Below are 16,491 nucleotides of genomic sequence, written 5' to 3' on the forward strand. Positions count from 1 at the left end.
CCCTCATGTAGGTATATCTCTCCAACCTTCACCCTACCGAGCCTCTTCACTAGGCTTCTCACTCCTTCAAATGGTGATCACCTGCACTAAACCCCTCAATTGCACATTTTAGTTGTTAGAATGTGTTATACATGTTATAAAATAGTCATCCCGTAAGAAACCAGGTTCAAAATTCATGGAATGACCCCATGATTGAATTTTGTCAAAGCTACCAAAGGAAAATACTCAAAAAGTTATGACAGTCAGCCCTATAACAGAATGAATAATGAATAATGAACTCAAATCATCCATAAAGGTGTGGAATGTTGATAAAAGTGATTTAAAATGTTAGGTAATGAACAAATTTAAAGTAAACCTTCACAAAGAATAGAAAATATGAGAAATTACTCCAAAATTCTGAATTTTCATTGAGTTTCTACAACAATCCGTACTCCTTGGCATTCAATCTACCTTACAAAGCATGTCTATGGCTTTAAATAGCCTCTCCAAGTTTTTTCAACCACCATATGGTTGGTTACAAATTTTATTTAACACTAAAACAATTAAAATTTGCTTTTCCCTCCTAATTCTTCCTAACCGTTGGAACTTGAAAATTTGAATTTTACATTTTTTGCAAATGCTTGACAACTTTTTGAATAAAACCTACAATTATTGGATTTTCATCCTTATTGGCATATTTGATGAATCTAAACCCTCCTAAATCCATTTTGGGTGTTTTGACCCAATATCTAACATTTGACAACATTTTACAACTTTCAGGATAATTTGACAACTTTTGCATTTTTTTAGTTTCAAAAGCCATTATTGGCTTTAGGATCTCATAATTGATTTTATTGAATTTGTTTGATGTTGGACACTCCTCCTTGGTATCAAAGGTCTTCAAATTTGAATTTGTTTTCCTTGGTGCACCTGCACCACAAATACCTTGTTGTAGTTTCAAAGGGTGGAAAAAGAATAAGCATTTTATTTACCGTCCTAATAGACCATCCATCATAACAATTATTAGCAATATTGATGTGTGTGTTGCAAAAAAAGTTCCCGAGGAGGGATCTTTCTATTTTAATACCAAGTGAGTGTTCATAGACCTTCTGTAGGGTCCTTGTAGCCTAGAGTTAGGAGTTCGAAGCCTACATACATTGATTTGGCATGCTCACCCAATAGGAAAAGTCTTGAGACTGACAATTTTGGAAGTGTGGCATTGTTAAGAGCCAACACTTATGTGTGAACCCCGTCTCGACGTATTATGATTAGTTTCCATGATACTTGACCCTATCCTCATGGTGTTGGCTCAATTCATATTAGTGTGTTTTGTTGAAGAAACATGATGTGAGAAGTTTGTTGCAGAGGCAAGGGTAGAACTCAGTATTTCATATTAGGACAACAACCACATTGATTAGGCAAGTTAGATAAGGTCTCTCCAATGTTTAGGATACTGAATTCACATTAGACACTCATGGATTACCCCAATTAGACATCAGTCAACTTAATATCTTATACAAGGATTGCATACCACAAAGCCATTAGATATGTTTTGAGATGAAAAAGAAGAGAAATGGTTTTGGTTCAACGATGATAATTTCTATTTTCAAGTAATTTGATTCAGTATATTATATTGAAACGTGATTTCATAACTAACATTTCAACTTCTATATAACTAGTTCTATAGCCCGATTTTCTTGCCTGTGAAGAAAGACCATGTCAGACAATATAAACGAACAACAAAATAAGGAGACAATTGCTAGATTGTGGTCTAACTTGAAAAGAAAAGGTGATGGAAAATGTTATTGTCCGTACAAAATTTGTAAGGGGTTAAAGACTAGAAGACTTCTAATTAAAACAATGAAGAAACATTGTAGGCTGCATGGTCACATTGAAGGTGGACATGATTATCATCCATTGGTAAGTTTTTCATTATATCGTTTTAACAATTTATATACATAATAAATCACGTGATGATGAGATCATGATCATGGTTTATTTATGTTTATCATTTTTATATAGGTCGAGCACCCCAGAGCACATGGTATGGATCAACACAACCCAGAGAATATGGTTTTTGAAGTGGATGAACATGGAGGTGTGAATATCGAAGGTGAAGATAATGATCCCATGGAAGATGCCGATCATGAGCCAGAAAACACAATTGAAGATGATGGTACAAATATATTGATCCATGACTCATTTAGTACTCGCACAGTTGATCATGATGATGAAGATGACCTTGATGTTGTTCATGATGTTCCTCTACTTGAGAAGGCATATGAGGCCCTTTACGAAGGCTCGCAGACAACTCTTCTCTTCGCTGTATTGTTGTTGGTGAACTTGAAGATTATGAAAGGTTTATCCAACATAACAAGGTCACATATGTTAAGGTATGTCATATATGTCATAATAAACTGTGAATCATGTTGTACCATTAATATTCTTTATATTAACAAATTATATTTTTTTGCTGTAGATTGATAGGTGAGTTTTTATTACCACCATCAAATATTCTACCTCGCTCATACCGAGAATTATCTGCCGTTATGAAAGATATTGGAATGGAGTATCAAGCAATAGATGCTTGTCCCAATGATCATATTATATATCACAAACAACATGAATTTCAAACTGAATGCCTTGAATGTCATATCAGTAGATATCGAACAGATCAAATAACAAAAAGGGTTCCTCACAAGGTTCTTCACTATATTCCCATTATTCCACGTATGCAACGATTATTCAAGTGCACTAGCTTGGCACAATTTATGGATTGCCATGCAAACAATAGAAGTCGAGATGACATTATTCGAATGCCTACGGATGGTTCAAAATTTATGGACATAGAGGAAAAGTGGCCACACTTTAAAGAAGAACCTCGTAATCTCAGGCTTTCATTGGCAGCAGACGGTGTCAATCCATTTGGAGAGATAAGATCTGTTTACTCAGTGTGGCCTCTTTTTGTTATCAACAATAACATTCCTCCATGGATGTCAATAAAGAGGGAGCACATAATGTTGGCAATGATTGTTCCAGGTATTTTATCATTTAAATATAGTCGTCTAAATTTAATTATAAATATTGCAGTAAAATGGTCATAATAATTATGTAATGTTTTTGTTCATTCGATTAGGTAAGTACCAAGTTAAAGATATGAATGTATATATCGAGCCTCTTATCACCGAGTTGCTGGAGTTATGGAATGGTGTCACTATGTATGACGTCTCTAGACCAATAGGACAAAGATAATTTCAATTCCATGCGATGCTTCTATGGACAATACACGATGCCCTGGGGCTAACACATTTTTGTGGTATGTTATAGTGTTTAACTTGTGCATGAACATTATAATTCAAAAAATTATCATATTTAATCCAATTATACATTATCTTGTAGGTCTTCAAACAAAGGGAAAATTTGCGTGTCTTGTTTGTGGTCCAAAGATGAAATCTCGTCATTCAAAAAGTTTAGGAAAGTAGGTGTTTGATGAGTATAGGCACTTTCTCCACAAAAATCATAAGTATCGAAATACTGAAAAACATCTTTTCAATGGGAAAGAAGATAATACATCAAAGCCATGAAGAATGACACCTCACCTGTGGAAGTTGGAATATAATAGAATTAATCATCAAGGTAATGCCATTCCATCTATTGGTTTGTCATAAAACATCTTTTCTATTTATTTTTGTTTACTGATGATGTGATTGATGATCATGAAGGTCATGAAGGCATAAATGACCACCTTCCTAAGGGACTAAAAAGTTATCCCCGACAATTTAGTAGGTTGCCCTACTACGAGTAGTTACAAATTGTTCATTTGTTTGATATTATGCATATTGGAAAGAATATAACAGAGACAATATGGAAAATATTGGATGGAAGGCGTGACAAAGAAAAAATTGTCAAAATATGTAGTGACATTCAGGATTCCAATCATACAATGATAAATGTAATTCAATCAAATAGCCATGGAGACTGGATTAATATAAGTGAGTTTCCTTGGTTATTAATGGACCGACAAATCAATGCTATAAAAGAAGTCATATGAAAAATTCAATTTCCCACAGGATTTGCTGTGAACATAAACAATCTCATATCAAAGAAAAGTGAAATTGGGTCAGGGATGAAAATGCATAATTGGCATACCTTCATTAAGGTAATTCATGTTCTTTTGTTTTTAGTATGTATTTAAGTACTGCACGTACGTGTACTTTTCATTGTATTATGTTACAAAAAAATGAAAAGGTAATTTTATAATTGTTGCAGTACATTCTACCTCTATCTCACCCAGACGACTTCGACAATAATGTCAAGAAAGTCATATATGATCTTGGAAAATACATGAGGTAAGTAGTTATATTTATTCAGTTCGTTGTATAGATATTATATTTGCTATTTGTTTTACTTGTTATGCAATACATTTTTTTGCATCTTGAATATCTTGTAGGTGGTTGTCATGTAAAGAAATCCATAAAGACGATATAAAATATTGGAAGAGAAAAATTCCTCATTTAATGTGTGAAATACAAAAGTGTCTACCTCCAGCTTTTTTCAATGCACAAGAACACTACCTCATACACCAAGTTGAGGAGATTGAATTGTGTGGACCTATACACACTAAGTCAATGTGGATGGTTGAGAGGCACATGAAATTTTTGAAGGCTTTGGTTCGACAAAGAGCACATCTTGAGGGTTCTATGGTGGAGGGATATATGGTATACCAGACTATGGTGTACATTTCTGAATATCTTCCTGAGTTTGCAGCAAAGATCCATGTGGATCACATTTGGGATCCCAACACCATTAACAAATTTGAAGGGGAGTACTTGACGGGGAAAGGTAGATTGAAGAAAGTGAGAGGTAATTATAAGATTTTATTGTAGTTAATTAATTCTTAATCTTCAAAATAAATCGATTGTAAGACGTCTATTTATTTTTTGTACAGTTGGTCGAGAGTGGGATGCACTACCTTTGTATATTGCAAACAATCTTGATTGGATGACAGTATGGATTGAACGTTGTCAACATTCTGGATGCACGTTAACATGGGAAGGTGTGGCTTCATTGGTTAAAGAAGCTCATCGAAATGGAGATTCCAAAGTTACGCAAAGGGAAATTGATTTAGCATATGGTTTAAGAGACAAACATGTACGTATAAATTTATTAATCACCCATATGTTTATCAACTCACAATGCAGTAAATTTTACATGTTTGACATATCACAGGTCAAACACCACAACGCTATGTGCTGCAATGGTCATAAATTTCACATAAAAAAGTTGGATGACATGAAGAAAACTTGTGATTCTGGCATCACTATAGTATTTGAGGTGACAAATATTTCATCGAGAAATGACATACATCCTCAATAATCTCAAAATCTATATTATGGCATTTTGGATGATATACTTGAGTGTGACTTTAATTCCTTCAAATTAGTTTTGTTCGTTGTCAAATGGTATAGGATATGATTGAATAAAAATGATCATGATAGAATTGTTATTGAACATGATAATAGTTTTATAATGGTAAATACAAGGTCATTTGAACTGGTTGGGGATGAGCCCTATGTTCTTCCAAGCCAATTTGAGAAAGTATTTTACTCAGAGGTTCCACATAAACCAGGTTGGTCATTTGTTGTTAGACATGATCCAAGAGGAAGGTGGATAAAGTATAATGTGATGGAAGAAGAAGATACCAAAGAAGTAGAAGATGAAGTGGATGATGATCATGATCGACAATTTCTCAATGATGATGAAGAAGAAGAAGAAGAAGAAGAAGAAGAAGATGATGATGGTGATAGTGATGGTGATGGTGATGGTGATGATGGTGATGGTGATGGTGATGATGGTGATGATGGTGATAATGATGATGATGTTGGCGAAGATGATGATGATGATGATGATGATGATGATGATGATGATGATGATGATGATGATGATGATGATGATGATGATGACCTTGATGTTCATGATGATGAAAAATGAAATGTATGAGGTATGCGATTAGTATATTATCTATTTAATATTGACTTCTTGATATAATTTTTTTTACATAATTAATTCATTATGTTTTGAATTCTAATGCCATTACATAATTAATTCATGATGCACCTTTTAATATGGAGATGGAGATAGGGAGAGTGACTATTTATGTGACATTTTTTAAACTGTGTTTATTTATGGAAATTGGATTGTTTATTAGCTATGTGATGGATGTTGATTTAAAATACATATGTGATGGATCACATGTTTATGATGATGCATGTGACATTTTTTGAACTTTGTGTTTATTTATAGAATGTGGATTGTTTATTACCTATGTGATGGATGGTGATTTATGATACATATGTGATGGATTACATGTTTATGATGACACATATGTGATACTCAATTACATATATGATGACACATCATGTGATGCTTCTGATGCTTATGATACGTATGTATTTATTGTTTATCAACTTACAAATGTAGTAATGCTTATGATGCTCAATTGATGGTGTTGATTTCAGGTATAGTCCCTGTGTGATGCTGTCACCCTTGGTGGGAACAAGTCGTTGACTACAGACATTGTCAACCATTTAGTTGAGGATCCTGCATAGTCTACATAAAGTAAAGGTAAGGAATTAAAAAATTTATGATGATTTTGATGACAACATCTTTTTATTATTTAATACTCTTTTTGTCTACAAAGTTCATGTTGTGTACTGTGTAATTTTTAGCTAACATAAGATAATTGAATTACATTGTACAAGACCCTGAACCCCTTTGACGAGGATATTGCACAGTCTCATGGATGGATAGGTATAACTAGTCAATACACCCTATAGAAACAGTTTATTTTTTTAAAATTACTTGGAAAACAAACTTCCTCAGTTTTTCAAACCTCGACATTAGCAGCAAATCTAATACAGTTATCAACACTTGAGGCCCTAGTTGGACTTATTCCAATTTTAATCCCAAAATCAACTTTAGGGCTGACTTCTTCATCAACATTACCCTCATTTGCAAAATTTCTCTCTCGTTACCAATTAACTCTCTCATTTCATGGAGTGCAGGTACCCCCAAATAGGTATTTGTCAGATCTGTCTTTGTCGAGTGAGGAAAATGCAGGAATAGAAAATGAAAGTGACACATGTAGTAGTTCTACAATAGGAAGATCGACAATAGGTCAAAAGATTGAAAATTCAATAAACGCATGAAATTTTTCCTTGCTCAAGGGGGGTCATGTTCTTATGATGATGAGACCAAAGGCGACATTGAGGTGCCACTGAGGTACAAACATCTATAGAAACAATGGGTGCCCAAGGAACTTCCTCCAATAAACACTGATTTTTGTGTTAACGATAGGATATATCGCATAGTACCTTCGTCGTTACATGGTTTAGGCTTATTTTCCATGGATGACATAAAGGTTTGTTACAATAGAGTTGCTGAATTGATGGAGTTTGTTGGACCTTGTTACAATTACAATAATTGGATGCAGATTGTTAAATATAAAAAAAGTATGCGTAGGTATGCACTATCAACAAATTATATACAACAGAAAGATAATGATCAAAGTAAATGAGTGGCTATATACATTGATGGTTGGCCAAAAGCAACAGGGAATATTGTAGGTTTTATAAATAGTACATGACTTGGGTCAACTAATAAACAACCCAATTGCATATTTGAGGCGTGCGAGGGAAATCGTGTATTTATATGTGCGATAAAATCAGTGCAAGCGAAGAGCTTCTAATTGATTACAGTTTGGATCATATAGATACAAACAAAGTTAATATCATGTGGGTGGTATGTACTATATACCATTTAAATTAACCAACCTCCAATTAATGAATCCAATATACCATTTTATTATGAAGTTTTTTTGCTAAGTCTATTGGTTTAATTTCGCTAACGTTTTTTATATTTTTTCTTTGTCACAGGGCGACATGGATCCATCACATATCGTGGATAGGGATGTAGCTTGTAACACTTCTACCGAGCAGGTAAACCTCATTGTAATTGTACAAATTAGATAGAAGCACACTGTTACATTATTATGTTCTTTTTTTTAGTGATTTATACTAATTTTCTAATTGTTAATGATATTCTTGACACAAATGGATGTTCGGGGAAAGGGAAAGGGAGTTGCAGTACCTGAGCACCTTTCTATGGATGTGGAATCATTAGGGTTAAGCGATGATGACCCTGAAGATTCCACACACCTTATGAAATTCTTTAAAATGCCTCTTAGAAAAAATAGAAAAGAGATTGTTGCTTTGGCAGCGTGCATCCTATTACTGATGAGATACGAGAGAGGGTGGAATTATTGCTTCGAACAACAGAAAACTTGCAAGTAAGCTGTAATGAAAGCTTTAATTATAACAAAAGTTCAATAATGGTTTATATTTTATTCTCTTTTATGTCATTAACTAAAATATGTACGTATTTTTTTTACAACAATTTATCCACCCTCATGAAAGTCGTTCCCACGATCAGGGTGTTCCAGGATCTTTGGGTGATGACGATTTTCTTGTATTATCGCTTGCTCGGCTTATCACTCTGAGTACCCAAAACACATCATACTTGATACTGTCAATTTTCAAAATAAAGGTTCATCCTTGTTTACAATTCTTGCACTTTTCATATATTTAATGTTTCATATATTTAATGTATTATTCTTTAGGTGTTGTCAATGTTACTATGCAAATGTCGCTGCCACCTCATCAGAGGTTACCCTCGTATTTCCAACTGCAATGTCGGCAACACGTAGCATGCAGACATCCTCTACTGCACGTCATATTGGCCCGCCCACTATTGGTAGATCCCTCTTTTGCTCTATCTTTTGCCATGTGTTTATTTTCCTTCAAGCATTCTTTCTTGAATTCTAATGCCATTTGATAGTGGATTCATTTTTTGCAGGAGGAGATGCACATGAGGATGTGCTAGAGGTGACTACTGCTAATAACATACCATCATTTCTTGGATCTTCTCGTATTGCTAGTACGGGAACGTTGCAGGCCACATTGGTGGTGAGCGACAAAGAAACGATTCCCTTAAAGATACAAAAGGTTCCAGGTACTTTAAAATTATTATTACATATACTCTAACTATAATTTACTTTATGATCACTCATTTTGGACTAATGATCCCATGAATTTTTTGCAGGCAATGATATTTTCTATAAACATCTTAGTGACATTGCATTGCAGATATTTGGGCCCACCATACGTAAAAGGTGGTACATCATATGTGAACTAACCCTAATCCACTATTTTGATTTCATATCATTGCTAGAATAGTTTTCCTTTGATCCATTTCTTGAAGTGTAATAAATGTAGCTTCAAATCATTTCTAAATCTAACAGGTTTGTTTTTGCTTTAAAAGGTGGAATGACCAAGAAAAAAGGTTAAAAGATGAATTGACAAACCAAACGGTTGAGTGGTTTGGAAATGACACCTTTGACAATACCAAACTCCTTGAAAAACCTGGCACATATCTAAAGTATGTGAGGGACCAATACAGGACCCATTTAGAGAGGAACCTAAAGTACGAGCGTCCCCCCATGATTCTAGAGAGGGAGCGGAAGGACCTGATTTTGGATGCCAAGGAGAGAATTGAAAGGAAAAAAGGAAATACACCACTAGACGCCAGAAGAAGGTACAAGATACTATTAAGAATGTAATTATGTACTAATTAATTACTCTTTATATTTATATAATCTAACATATTTCAAACTTTTTATAGACTGAGTGACACGTCAAAGGCAGCCAAGGCATGACAAGAAAAGCACGAGCAACACAAACTTGGCTTTGGTGGTTACATGAAACTTGCTGCACGAATTGTAAGTATCTCATGTAAACAAAATATTGCATCAAAATATTAATAAATTGCAAATGTTTTTTTTTATCAAACAATGCAAGCAAAATTCATAGTACCAAGCGAAAATGAAGGGCTTTGAATTCAATAGAGCGCCCATAGAAGATGACAAGAGAATTGCCTACCAGCAAGGCTATTCAGTCGTGGCTGATCGGCTACAAGAATTGAGTGGGCATACACAACATTCAAGTGCATCCATCACACAGGTAAATATACTAAATGGAAATCATTTCAAATTGAATACTTTACCAATAATCTAATTGATGTTTAATTCCAACATAAAGTGACTATATTTGTTTTAAATAAGCAAGCAATGATAACACTGTGCATGACATTGGAATGCAGACTGCTAATCGAAACACCACATGCACATGAATGTCCAGATGTGTATCCCATTAGTGGAGGTATTCATTTTCTATTCAAATTTATTTATTTAGCTATTAATACAATTAAACATCTTAATTTGTAATTAGAGTAGTAATTAATGTAACCTTTTTTGTTAATATTTTAGAGCATGTAGTCGGTGGTGACCAAGTGGAGCATGATCTGGGTGCACAACATCAGGAATGTGATGTCCCCACTCAGGTAAAGAGGACCACTATTATTCCTTTAAACAAATATAATTGCAATTGGTGTTCAACATTAATGTAACCTTTAGTATTTCAACTCCAGATGATCTAGAGGGTGTTCAGCATGTTGAGGTTGAGGCAACACAAAATGATGTGGCCCCATCAGGTAAAGAGCACAACAATTATGTTCTCTAAATTAATGAAATACTTGTAACAATAATAATTTGTTTTTTTTGAATTTAATCCATTTTTTTGTTATTGCAGAGGACCCTCCTTCGCTTCAGTGTCCTCGTCCTCAGTATAGGACTAGGCATACATCAAGATCATGAGCAGTTGGTGGAACATCTGCAGAGGGGGGAAATGATGAAGAAACCGATGTTCCACTTAGTCTTTTCATAGCTTCAAAGAAAAAATAAATAAATAAATGATTGTAATCTAACTTATTTGATAATGACTTATTTTTATGTGTTAGTGAATGTAATTGTGTGCTAATTAATGGTTATGGATGATATGTGTTAATTAATATTGATGAATGTTGCGTGTTACTTAATGTTAATCAATGTTATGTGTTAATGAACGTTATATGATATTAATGAATGAATGATATATTTTATTAATGGTAGAAAGAAAGAAAGAATGAATGAATGTTATAAGATGTTAACAGGGAATTTAGAGTGATGTTAGGAGGGGGGGGGGAGGGGCCAAATGAGTTTCCACCTTCACGTGGTTGGCCCTGTTAAGTAGAGAATATTAAACTATTCTCGAAACCAAGCGAAGCTCAACAAGATAACACACTTTTCAATATTTCATTATGTTGCACAGTTAATCTTATTGAATAATGTATATTGAATCTTAATTGCATGGTCCAACAGAGCCAACATGAATAACAACACCACAAGTTGCTGGGTATAATGAACTCTCATATTGTCTTGTCTGTACACGAATAATATGAGTTGCTTCTAGTGTTGATATCCAAGGCAGGACTGTAAAAGTTATGAATATGCCTCATCCTTGTAACTTTTTTTATTACTTGTAAGTCATGAATATGCCTCATCCTTGTAAGTTTTTTTATTACTTGTAAGTCATGAATATTGCTCTTTAGTTGATTAAAATTATTTCAGTGAATGCAAATATTGATTATTATAAAGTGATATCTGATGAATAATAAGAGGGGGGGGGGTGAATTAGTATACCAAAGAATACTGAACTTAAACACTTAAACAATTTAGCAGTAAACCGGTATAACAGTTTTACTAACAAATCGGTTAACACAAATGCAAACCAGACAGCCAAAAAAGCATTCACCCACATCAGCACAATCACCATAACACAAGAGATTTTGATGTGGAAACCCAAATGGGAAAAACCATGGTGAGATGAAACTCACAAGTAACTATCTACAGAATACTAACCAGACCGGTTAAGGTCATACAATGTTCTTCACCAGAACAAATCCTATTAGGACTCTCAATCTCTGTTAGGAGATAAGTCCAATTAAAGACTACCTTGTGAGAGGATTTCAGATCCATAGATGTGAACCACCTTGTTAGAGGATTTACAAAGGCTTTTATGGGCCTACCCGGCTAAGGGTTTTAGACTTGTCGAAGATTTGAGTAATCAACAAGTGAATGATCTAGCAAATAGCACAGTCTACTTGGTTAGATCCATGATAGCTCATTGCTAATGCATTTCAGCATTACTTCAGTCTTTAGTAAATCCACACTCTTTTATAGCACACAGACTCAATCTTCTCTTCTAAGATCGCACATACAAAAACTCATCAACCACCAAAAACCCTAACAACAAGTTCAATAGGATCACTATTCCAAGATGTTGAATTCCGGTTTGATCTTCTTGTCCTTCTTGTAGAACAAACTCAATTGAGAATGGATCACTAGAGATCCTAGGTCTTCAATTTTATAGTCAATATAATTGGAAATACCTTCCTCCACTATAACACTAGCGGGTATTTGGGATAGTGCATTATATTTTGCCTTCCGTTGGATGAAATCTACTGAATCAACGGGTGCACTAGAACTAGAGTGCGATGCTGAAGCCATGATAAATAGAGAAACTTGAAAAATACCTTCGAAAGTCAAGATTTAGGGCTTGCAAATTCTGCTTCACCACTCACTACTTTAGTTGCTGGGTTACTGCTTTGAGTTCTACACTTGACCGATTAGTGTTATCTTCAGATTCTTTTTCAAGGTTTTGAAATCTCTCCAAATTGCAAGACAAATCGCCTTTTGTCGCTCTGCACTTGAAAACTTCTTCGCTTGAAAATTGATAAGTGAAAATGACTTGAAAATCCCTTTTAAATGAATTCTCCACCTACCATAATAAATGCTCCACCATTAGGGCATAAACCCTAATTTGCCTTTTACCGTTTTTGATCTTCCGCCAATTGACAGGTATCACATACTAGTTAAGGTCTTTTACCAGTGTAAACCGAGGGTTCAAAATATTTTACCGATTTTTTTCCCCCTAAGCTTTCCTATAGCTTAGTTTGTGGGTTTGGAGATTTCCACACCAGGTGCAAAAACCGGTTCTTCTAGAGACACTTCTTCTAGCTTCTTTTTCCAGGTTTTTTTCATATCCACTTGAATAGTTTCAACATCAATCTTTCCTTCCGGAGTGACCGGTATATCATTCGATATATTCTTTCTCATCCTGCAGAATCTTGCTGTATGACCCGATTTGTTGCAATGATAGTAAACCATTTCAGGTGCTCTCTGAGGTCCTTTATTCATGTTTTCATTCTTCCTTCTACATGTTCTAGTAGTGTGACCACTACCATGACAAATCAAATAGGTTACTCTCCATCCAGTTGACACCTGATAGCCACCGCTACCTAACTGATGATTATAGGTATTAAACTGGTTAGGATTCCGGTTCCCAAAGGGTTCAAGAAAAAAATCCTTGACTCCTTTGAGGATACCTTTCGGTGTTGTGCATGACACACCTACATTCAAATTCTCTATGCCCAAACTTGTTGCATGCATAACAATTTCCATTGAATCTATAGGATCTAGGCTTATTGTTTAGAAAGTAAGGAAAGTTATTGTAAGCCTTATTTCTACATACATAAGTAGTATGTCCTTCCTTGAGACAATTAAAGCAAACAGGTTTGAACTTTTTCTTACCTTTATCCTTTGATGTTGGTTGCTTCTTTGATGCTACATCTCTTGCTCCAGAGGTCTCACCTTTCTCATATTCAAAGAAACCAAGTCTAGTGGTATTCTTTATCGGTTTTGCTGATGCAAGCTTTTGTTCTAGCTTAACAGTGCTCTTATTGAATTTGGCAAGTATTTCCTTTGACTCAGTGAGTTCTTTGGTAATAACAGCATTGGAATCCTTCAAGGTTGCATTCTCAAAAATAGCCAAGTTAAGTTCACCTTGCATATCTTCTTTTTCCACTTTGCTTTTTTTGAGATGAGCGGTAAGTGCATTGATTTCTTTCTTTAGCCCGAACTTAGTATACCAAAGAATACTGAACTTAAACACTTAAATAGTTTAGGAGTAAACTGATATAACAATTTTACTAACAAACCGGTTAACACAAATGCAAATGAGACAGCCAAAAAAGCATTCACCCACATAAGCACAATCACCATAACACAAGAGATTTTGATGTGGAAACCCAAATGGGAAAAAACATGGTGAGATGAAACTCACAAGTAACTATCTACAGAATACTAACCAGACCGGTTAAGGTCATACAATGTTCTTCACCAGAACAAATCCTTTTAGGAATCTCAATCTCTATTAGGAGATAAGTCCGATTAAAGACTACCTTGTGAGAGGATTTCATATCCACAGATGTGAACCACCTTGTTAGAGGATTTACAAAGGCTTTTATGGGCCTACCCGGCTAAGGGTTTTAGACTTGTCGAAGATTTGGGTAATCAACAAGTGAATGATCTAGCAAATAGCACAGTCTGCTTGGTTAGATCCATGATAGCTCATTGCTAATGCATTTCAGCATTACTTCAGTCTTCAGTAGATCCACACTCTGTTATAGCACACAGACTCGATCTTCTCTTCTAAGATCGCACATACAAAAACTCATCAACCACCAAAAATCCTAACAGCTACATCTACTAAAACCCTAGATATGATGTCCTTAAAAAGGAATCTGATTTCATGTCGGTCCAATAGGATTACATTGTAAGTTCCTAGGTTCATTGCATCTAGACACATTTGATAACACGACACAAAATCACTATCAAAGTGTCGATGGATGGTAACTCATCACAAAAATACTGCTTGGTAACTCATCATAGAGTATTACCTGTTCATAAAAATTTACCGATTACCAGTTGGCAAAAATGAAGACTAGGAAAATGATAACTGCTGCTTTAGTTTCTTCACTCCGCTTGAGATCCTCGAACCGCTTGAGGTCTTCATACCTCTTGAGATCGGTAAACACTTTCTGCAAAACACCGATAGTCTAAAGACTATAATACATAATACCGGTTTGTAACAAATACCGGTTGAGCATAACTCATACATACAAAAAGTGATCTCGAAGCAAGTGTGTTTCCATCAATGACAATCACAACATAAACATCAAAAATGCCAACAATCTCCCCCTTTGACATTGATGGCAACACTTAGGAAAATTTTGACATCTAAGTGTTTACAAAAAAAATATGTCATAATCAAAATTTCTCCCCCTAAGCATATACAATATCCCTTTTGCAGAAAATACAATGTATACTACTCCCTTACAGAGATAAACATGAAAGTATACATAACATGCATCGAAATTTTAAATACAGAATACTACTCCCCCTTTGCCAACAATGACAAAGTACAACTGAATAACCCCTATTTCCATTAGCATGAAAATAATAAGTGTTTATGACAATAAAGAGTGAAACTTGTCAAAAACTGATTTAAAGTCTTGCATAAATGTCTTCATGGATACAGATCATGACACAAGCAATGAGGTAGCAACCTCACTCTCCGTTTGCATCTGGGATACCTATTCCTTCATGGCGTCCAAGGTACTCATCTCTTGAGTAACTGTTAAGGCATCCAGATTGAGATAGCATTTCTGAAGTATTTGCAGTTTTGGTAGCAGAACTAGTTGAAGTTCCTACAAATCTGTGGTCCGATTGCTGATTTCTAACTCTATTCTTGCAGCCTGAAGTTGAAACCGGTGAATGGTTTGCCCATATGTGGTGAAGGAATCATAAGGCATCTTGAAGGTGCTTATGTATGTCTACAAATCAGTTTGCAGTTTGTCTTTCTGAGCAAGCACATCATCACAAAATAGATGGGGTTGACATATCTTACTGAGCAGCAGATTCCCCTCATCCAGAGCATCTCTTATGTCCTTTTGTGCCTTCTAAAGTTCAGACCGGAGCTCATTCAACTTCTTCACCATGGTAGTGTTCAGAGCCTTTTGATGCTTCTTTTGAGCATTGGATTTAGCAACATCTTCCAGGCATTGCACCTGGTCCTCTACAACTGTACATAGGAGTTTCAATTGAGCTAGAGAGGAATCGACACTTGGGAGATTGGTACTGGGAATCAAGCTGGTAAGAGTTTCTACCGCAGTTTGAATGACATCTTGCTCCTTCTTCCTCCTTAGCAATTCCAGTCTCTCTTGAGCAAGCTTAATGCTCTGCAGTAGCTCTGTTTCATTTAAGGATTGGAAGTCAATTGGACTAGTGATGTCAGCCGGTTTGGCTTGACCACCGCTTGCCTTTGGGGTCTCTACATGTACACTCTTTGCCGCTTCCTCCTTTTCCTTGGCTTTTTGCTTATCTTCTTCTGCCTTCTTCTACTCCTCAGCTTCTTTCTTTCTTTTCTTTTCTTCCTTCTTCCTTTGTTCTTCTTTCTGCTTCTCTTCTTCTTTCTTCTCCTCTTCCTGTTTCTTTTCTTCTTCCTTCTTCTTCTTCTTCTTCTCTTCTTCCTATTTCTTTTCTTCTTCCTTCTCTTTTCTCTTCTCCTCTTCTTTTCTCTTCTCTTCTTCTTGTTGCTTCTTCTCTTCTTCTGTCTGTTTCCTCTTCTCTTCCTCAACCTATATCCTCTTTTCTTCCTCTTGATTCTTTTTCTTTTTCTT

This window comes from Cryptomeria japonica, chromosome 6 (assembly GCF_030272615.1).
Source record: "Cryptomeria japonica chromosome 6, Sugi_1.0, whole genome shotgun sequence".
Lineage (NCBI taxonomy): Eukaryota > Viridiplantae > Streptophyta > Pinopsida > Cupressales > Cupressaceae > Cryptomeria > Cryptomeria japonica.